Below are 8729 nucleotides of genomic sequence, written 5' to 3'. Positions count from 1 at the left end.
CCGGGCTGGGCAGGGCGGGAGGCGAGCGCGGCGGCCCGGCCCTCCAGCGGGCGGGCCATGCTCGGCCCTGGGCGCGGGGAGCCGCGGGACCCACTCGCTGTCGGCCGGCCGCTTCTGGGTGCTAGAGCTCGGGCTCCCGGGCCCCGCCGTCCGTATTTATAGGCGCGCGCGCCCTGCACCCGCGCTGCGAAGCGCTCTTTGCAATAACACTGTATCACGTGTGGGGAATGAGACCTGGGAAGAAAACAAAGCCGCAGGGGTGGGGGGGGTGGCCTGCCTGCCCCTGTCGTCCCTGCTGCCTGCTTGCGGAGTTGGTGACTCCCGGGGCCCGCGGAAGCCAGGTACGGGAAGCGAGCACGTCACCCGGCACGCTCCTGCGGAGAATTGGGGGTGCGCACAGAAGCTGGAGCGCCACGGCGTGGGCTGGTCTTCCTGGGTGGGAGAGTTACAGGCAGGGCAGTCACCTGGAGCCACACAGAGATCCGGACAGCCCACGAGTTAACCGAATCCCGCGTTACTCCTGGACCGAGTAACCCACCGGTCCTTTTAATAGTTCTGTGGGAAGGTCTACCCCAAAGTGTCGCTAACCCCAGGGATGTGCCCCGGTTTTTCACAGGCCCAGCGGGCAGCGCCTAGATAAAGGCGTGCACGGGACTGCCCAGGCCTGTGAGCACCTTCCTTCCTTGTGGTCCTGTTGGAGCTCCTATCCAAGAGCGGCAGAAATTTTCATTTGGGCCCTAAAAGATGTGTTCAGTTTCTATGAAGATAAAGGTGAGCTAATAATCTTGCTCTTGTCACCTGGCAATTTTTGTGGAGTATGAACTCTGGCTCACCTATAAACGATGACTGATACGAAGTTATTCCCCTTATTTCATAAACAAATGTTTGGCACCCACTACACCTTCTAATATGGGTTCTTGTCCAAGGACGCAGTGACCTTTGGATCTAGATAGAGTCACAGCCCCATCATAGGATGGTGAAGGCAGAGTGCGCCTGCTCCACGGGAAGACCTGTAGGGATTTCTTTCAGGCGGTGCGAGTGACAATGTAGCATGGACCAATTTTCAGACAGAATTCAGCTCTGTGACACCTAAGAAACCTTGCCACACTTTTCTGAGGAAGAAGCAATGTGTTTAAGATCAACGGATTAATTAGAGGTTTAAATTTAGCCTCGGAGCTAATGGGTAACTCTACGTTGAAATTCCACTCCATTTCAAGTTTAGGAAAGTAAATTAAATAATGGAGAGCGAACACACACAGTCCAGAGATGTGCAGCCAACTCGAAGTCCGAGATAGGATGGGTTTCGGGTTACATTTGCGAGGGACAAACAGGTCGTATGGCTGTTTGCATGAGCAATTGTTTGTATTTAATTCTGTGTCGTATTTAGGCCTTCTGAAAAAGAGGACCTGATGTCTACTGCAACCTCACAACATCTAAGTTAAAACCTGGTGGCTAACTCTGAAATTTCATCAGGTTTTTAATTCCTTTAACTACCTTGAAACTTCCAAGTTGCTTTATTACAATTCACTTAATTTACATGATCATTGTCCTAGCTTTGCTGGGAAGCAGGGTTAAATGAGACTCCAATTCTGCACCTGTAAAAGAAAAAGAAAATTACTTTATTGCAAAAGTGTAAATGTTAAGCAAACAGGAAGGGAAAATTATGAGCAATCTCTTCTCTTTTGGAAATACCTAAATATTTTGATTTCTGCTTTGAGTATATTTTCAAACAGAAGGTTTAGACTGATGTGTCTTGGGATTTTGCCTGCTGTGTGATTATTTCCATTTACAGCATTCTTCTGGAACATTTCTGTAATGGCTACATGGTGTTCAATTTGCTGGAGCATTATAAACTATTAAACTCCTGCATAAGTGTGTTGGTTCCATTTTTTTGCCATAAAGAGGGTGACGGTGACACTCTAAGTCTTTCTACTATGCAGTGTGTGTGTGTAATCCTTTGCTTTTGAGGGGCAATATTGGGAACTAACTTTAGGGCTTCACTCATTCTAGACAAGCACTCCACCACTGAACATAGCCCCAGTCCTCTTTCTTGGTTTTCAAAAAATTTTTGAGACAGGGTCCCTGTAACCCAGGCTGGCTTTGAACTCACTTTGTACTGCAGTTGGGTCTTGAATTTATGATCCTCCTGCCTCAACTTCCCAAGCAGCTGGGATTACAAGTTTGCCTCATACAATCCAGACTACCATACCCTATTATTTTCTTAAATAGTTTCTGGGCCCAATGTCATATCCTGTTTTAAGACATTCTCTCCAGAGAGGCTCTAATATGCTTCCTCCTGTTCTTGCTGGATATTACATGTTTTTCAGCGGCACCCATTTCCTCACCCTTTTGATATAATCATTCCCATTTTAAGTTTCAAGTATGCAAACTGATTTCAAATATTTATTAAAGCATCAACCGTGTATCAGTATCTATTTAATCCCCTATTGGGGATCATGAGAGATTTATTGTTCCCCAACTGTGTGTCAGCCACAAAGTATTTTGAATCCTATGACCACCAGCTGGTAGTGGTGAGGGTGGCATTATCATTAATATTTTAAAGATAAGGCACAGAAAAATTTAATAATGTCATTGAGCTCAGTGACTGGGCCAGCATGTAAATGCCTCTATCTCTAAGACACATGCCTGTTCCTGCGCCCTCTACTGGTAAGGATGTTTACAGGTAGAGTCAGTCTACATTTTATCCTATCTTCATCCTTGACAGCCAACTATAAAAGAAATATTACAAACTTTGGGGTAAGAGGATCTGGGTTTCCAGAGAAAGTCACTTAACCACTCTGAACTCACTTCCTATTTGGGTGGCAGTGATGTTCTGAGAAGCCTGCACAAGGAATGCTTGCTAATGCTCAACGTTCTTTTAAAAATGTCAGGTATTATTAATACCACTCAGATCTACTTTGATCATGAATTATTCTGAATCATTCATTTTTGACTATGAATTCTTTGATCATGGACTATTGAGCAGCCTCTACATGTACAGTACCAGCTTGAAATGAAGGAGTAAGTGTGAACCGTACTCCTTGTGTTCTTGATAAGCAAAATAATGGAATACATTTAAAGAAAAGTTCAAAACAAACTGAGTGTCAAATGAGTATTGGGTTATAATTGGAAAAAGATTTTTCAATATATATTTTATTAAATTTTTGTGCATTTTATACAATACATCGTAATTATATTTAGATCTCTCCCCTATCTGCACCTCCTCATAGTCCCCCCCCACCAGATTTCATGCCTTCTGTCATATATGTTAAGGTCTATCGAATCAAGTTTGTGTCCCCAAATGTCCCTACCTGTGAATTCATCCCGTGGATCCTGGTCAGCCTATCTAGCATCACACCCTTAAAGGAAACCAACTCTCCCTCACCCTGAAGTGAGCAGCTACCAATAGTTTCTCAGCTAATGTTGCGGCTTCTTGCTCATTTCCCCAGTTCTATGCTGGGTTTTTGTCTGGTTTGAGTTTGCATGAGTCTTGTGCATGTTGTCACCATTGCTGTAAGTTCATTTGACCAAGTTCCCAGAAGCCTGTAAAACACTTGTTTCCTTGTGGTTGTCCACCAACCCTGGCTCTTGCAATATTTCTGTCCCCTCTTCTGCAATGGTCCCTGACTTAGATGGGTGAGGTTTAATACAGGAGTCCTATCTGGAGGCAGTTACTCTGTCGTCTCTTATTCTCTACATTTTGCTCATTTGTGGCTTTCTGTGTTCATCCCCTCTGTTGCATGAGGAAGCTTTGCTGGTGAGAGTTGAGAGATGCATTAGTATTCTCTATAACCCCTGTTCTACTATGTTCTGTGAGTCTTGTGTGTAGAGGTTCCATTGCAGATGTGTCACTTAGGACTGGGCATCTCACAGACACTTATTCTCTGTGTGTGACCAGTTGTGGAACTCTGTAACAGTCTATATCTGTTGCAAAAAGAAGCTTCTTTGATGAATGGTGACAGGTACACTTATCTGTAAATATAAAGATTCACATTTAGCATCCAGTGAGAAGTTACGTTTGTCTAGGGATTTGACAGACATAGGGTTTTCTCTGGGATCTATGATCTCTCCAGCCATGTATTTGACTATGTTTACAGTATCACACAGGAGTTCCCTCCCATTGAGGGGACTTTAAGTCCAATTAGATAGCTGTTGAATACCCCCAAGATAAAAGTGCCACTACTGCATAGTTATAAATTGCTGTGCTGATCATTGTGGTTATTAGACTTGAAAACTGGGGTTGGATTATTGATTGATTTTTCTCCCTTAGCAGCTTACATAGTGTCCTCTAGAACTATGTAAATTATGAGAGCTTGGAATGAGGCTTCCAGGTCAGTTCCAGCTCTGTTGCTCCAAGTCCTGTGTCCAAAGTATGTCCTGTCTTCAGCTATAGGATCTTACCTTCAAGTTCTGGCAGGAAATCAAGGACTGTGGCAATAGCCTGTGGTATTTTGGGAGTCTCTTGAACTACCCTAACGAACAACTCGAAGGGATGTTTCTCCTGTCTCACACTGTTTCTTGTTATAGAACCTTCAGCTATACATGTGCACACTCATGCACTCATGTACAGTATGTGTGTTTTTCAGTAGCCTTTTGGCTACTGAAATACTAATATTTCCCTCTGGTTTTTCACAGCACCTAAGCATTATTTATCTCTCTCCTCTCTCTCCCTGTCTAACCCTCCCTCCTCTCCCCTACTTAAAATACTCCCATTTTTCCCATTTCCCCCTTGATAACATCTGTCTCCCATTATCCCCTCCCCTTGAGCTCCTTCTTCCCCTTCACCCCCATGGTATCTTGTATAACCAACCCTCCCCATTAAATACTCCCATTTTCCCCACTTCCTCCTTGGTAACACCTGTCTCCTACTATCCCCCTCTCTTGGGCTCCTTCTCCCCCTTTACCTCCATGGCTTCTGGGAAAGGAGCCTTTAATTTGAAGTATAGCCTGGCAGGAGGCATTAGGCAAGACCAGGATTTGAGCTTAACTGGGAGATAAAGATAGCAAAAAAGGAAGTTGCTGTAGTTTGGGTCTTCAGTGACCCCACAAAGTCCTATGTGAAAAAGGCCTGCTCCTCAAGGAGGCATGATTGGGAGTTGGTGGAGCTTTCAAGGACATGCTGCTGATAAGAAGTTAGGTCATTGAGTGCATGTCCCTGAAAGGGATTGTAGGATCCTGGTCCCTTCCATTTCTCTTTTTAGCCTCCCAGCCATGAAGTGAGTGGTTTGGCTCCTCCTCATAATGTGCTGCCTCATCCCAGGCTCAAAAGGTTTGGGGCCAGTCAATTATGACTGAAATCCCCAAACTATGAGCCAAAATAAACCTTTCCTCATCAAAAAATATTTAGTTATTTTGTGTGTGTGTGTGTGTGTGTGTGTGTGTGTGTGTGTGTGTACATTTGCATGCCATGACACGGCTGTGGAAGTCAGAGGACCGTCCACGGGAGTCATTGCTCACCTTCCACCATGTGGGGTCTGGGAATTGAACCCAGGATTGAACCCAGATTCTCAGCTTGGTGGCAAGAGCTTTCACCTCCTCAGCCATCTCTCCTGCCCAAACCTTTCCTCTTTATCAGTTGATTAGCTCAAGCATTTGTTAGAGTAATAGGTATCCAACTATAAAATTTTACAAATCCCTTGTGCACTGTAGCCATGCAGGACTAGAACTTGACATGCAATTCTGCTTCTTCCAAATTTCCCCACTCCCATTTTCACATTCATTTTGCCCCTTCAGGTTCCCAGTCTGGAAACTTACTTTGCATACTTGGAAGCAAAATGCTTGTTCTATGTAGACTGGCGAATACAGTACCTGGGGCTCTTGAAAAAAAAAACAAAACCCACATTCATTTCTGATCCTTAAAAAAAAAGCATAGAGAACCGAGAAATCTGAAAATTAGCTTAAAAATGTAGTAGACATCACTCAGAAGTTGGCATAGGAGAAATAAGTCTTTAGACTCAGAGAAACCCAGGTTCCAATGACAGCTTAGACTCTTACAAGCATGTGACTTTGGAAAGTCTCCAGCTTGCGCAAGTTAAAAGCTCTGTTGTGTCTTGATATTCTCGTCTTTGAATGTGGGGTTGGCAGTATTTTACCTTGCAGAGCTGTGAGGATTGCTGATAATATAAATTATGTAACCAGCAACAGCATATATGGCATTCAGTGGATAGCTATTTTTGGAAAAATGCAAAATATAGAAGGTGCACAGAAGAAAGGCCAGGATGCTTTAGGTTTGGGGCTTGTTTTTTCTTTTTCTTTTAGTTTTCACTGATCCAGGCAGGCAAGACCGTAGGAAACTCTAGCCGGCAGCTCCAATTCAGATCAGATTGTTTTACTGCTGTATGTTCCATCAAAGTAGAGGCTGCCACCCGCTGCTGGGGCACACGTCAGACTAGTAGACATAAAATAGAGGCCTGATGTCCTGAGAAACCTGCTTTCCTGTATCCTGTGAAAATTAGAACTTCTAAGACTAGAAAGGACTAGCCAGGAGGTAAGCCCCAGTGGTTCAGCTGTTCTGGAGGTTGGTTTTCCTGAGGGGAATAATGTGATCACCTCTGTTGACTTGAAAGAACAGGAAAGGGAGAGAAAATGGGAATGGTCGTTGGTTCCCTCTACAATTTATCACAGGTACTTTCATTTCCTTCCTTGATTTGCCCCAGGACTTCTGGGATGACATAAAACATTTGAGTAAGATTGACTGGAGGCTGAGGGATATTATATAAAAAAATAAACTCACCAAGTAATACATAGCCTCATAAAGCAACTTACAAAATGTGACTTGTAGCTCTCATCCCCATCTTTTCTAAATGTCAGTCCCATGCCAGGTTCTGGTCTAGATTCTGGCCTAGATTTTGTTCTGTCCCAGGGCCTTCAAGCAAAGAAAGCCATGATAAGATCTGCACTATAATACATTAAGTGTTAAAAAGAAAAGGAATGGAAAGAAGACAAGGCGGTAAAAGAAAAAAATTTCCCAGCATACCCCCTAGAATAGAGCCCTTTGCTCCCCAGTCTGCTCTTCAGGACAGGGCTTCTTAAACTTTTCCACTCATCGTAAGCCTTTTCAACCAAGAAACTGTCATATGACCTCAAGTATATAGTTACATAAAATAGGTACACAAATCAAACATTTACTGAAATAAATCACAAAGAAATTTGTTTTAAAGCAATTCTTCAATATGCTTACCAATCTACTATTTAATTAATGATGAAATCAAATTTGCGTACCTATACTTGTTTATTTTTACAGAAAGAATAAAATCTTGGCTAAATATTTAATAGTGAAGGATGCAGAGCATCTTCATCGTTTTTCAGAGTTGATTGGTAGTTTGATTTTGTCATCGTTGAGAATGCTGCTTGACATAAATACATAATACAAAATGGCAGAAGTATGTTTAAAGCCATTTCAGAAACTGTTGGCAACTCTGTCCTAATCCCAAGCCAAAATTCAGGTAACGGTTGTGATTGTTAGTCACAGTCAACTTGATTAGATTTAAAATCACCTAGGAGACACCCCTCTAGGCAGGTCTGTGAGGCTGCTTCCAAAGAGGTTTAACTACAGAGGGAAGACCCACTCCGAATGCGGGCAGCAGCATCCATGGGCTGAGTTCCCAGATGGAATGAAAAGGGGAATGGAGAAAGCATGCTTAACACTAACACTCATCTCCCTCTGCTTCCTGACTGCAGATGCCATGTGACCAGCCACTTCCTGATCCCCCTGCCCAGCCTTTCCACCATGATGGACTGCATCTTTAAATGTGAGCCAAAATAAGTCCTTCTCTTGAGTTGATTTTGTCAAATATTTTGTCAGAGCAATAAGAGAAATAACCAATATACTTTTTTTCGGGGTGGGGGCCTTTTTGAGACAGGGTCTCCCTGTAGCCCCAGCTGTCCTGGAACTCACTATGTAGACCAGGCTGACCTTGAACTCACAGGGACCCACCTGTCTCTGCCTCCCAGTGCTGGGATTAAAGGCATCCACCACCACGCCCAGCATCAATACACTTTTTTAATGGAACTCAGGTCAGCAACTCAAACAGCAATTTTAAAAATCAAACATTCTAATGGTACAATACAAAGATACATTAATTTGATACTTTCACGCTGAGAAATGATGGTAGGAAAATCTTTTAAAAATTTAAAATATTTTTAAAATATTTAAAATATTTCTGTCATCAAACCATTATATTTCTGTAAGAGCAGAAACCTTTGTATGTGCAATAAAAATATTATAATTCACACCATACAATAATTTTACATCTGAGCTGAGGTATTTCAGGCAGTGTTCATTGGTGTTATACAGCAGGACAGCATGCACAGTGAAAAGTGTGTATGTTATGTGTTCAGAAGCAAGGCTACAGCTAAGTCACATGACTTAACACAAGCCAGTACTGCCAGAAACACCTGGGATTCACTACGTATTTGATTTTTAATTTTTGGTCATTAGGTATTCAGAAACCTTTTACTACAGTTGAATTTTTCCCATATTCAGTTATATGACCTGTTTGTGATTGCAACCTTCCCTTTAAGAAGCTGGAGTTGGGGCTGGAGAGATGCCTCAGGGGTTAAGTGCATATACTGCTCTTGCATTGGACTTGAGTTCGGTTCCCAACACCCACATCAGGCAGCTCACAACTGCCTCTTAACTTCAGCTTCGGGGGACTTTGACACCTCTGGCCTCTGAGGGCACCTGCACTCACATGCACATACAAGTACGTATAAATTAAAAAAAAATT

This window comes from Nannospalax galili, unplaced genomic scaffold (genome assembly GCF_000622305.1).
Source record: "Nannospalax galili isolate Female #2095 unplaced genomic scaffold, S.galili_v1.0 scaffold162, whole genome shotgun sequence".
NCBI lineage: Eukaryota > Metazoa > Chordata > Mammalia > Rodentia > Spalacidae > Nannospalax > Nannospalax galili.
Note: the sequence above shows the minus strand (reverse complement) of the source record.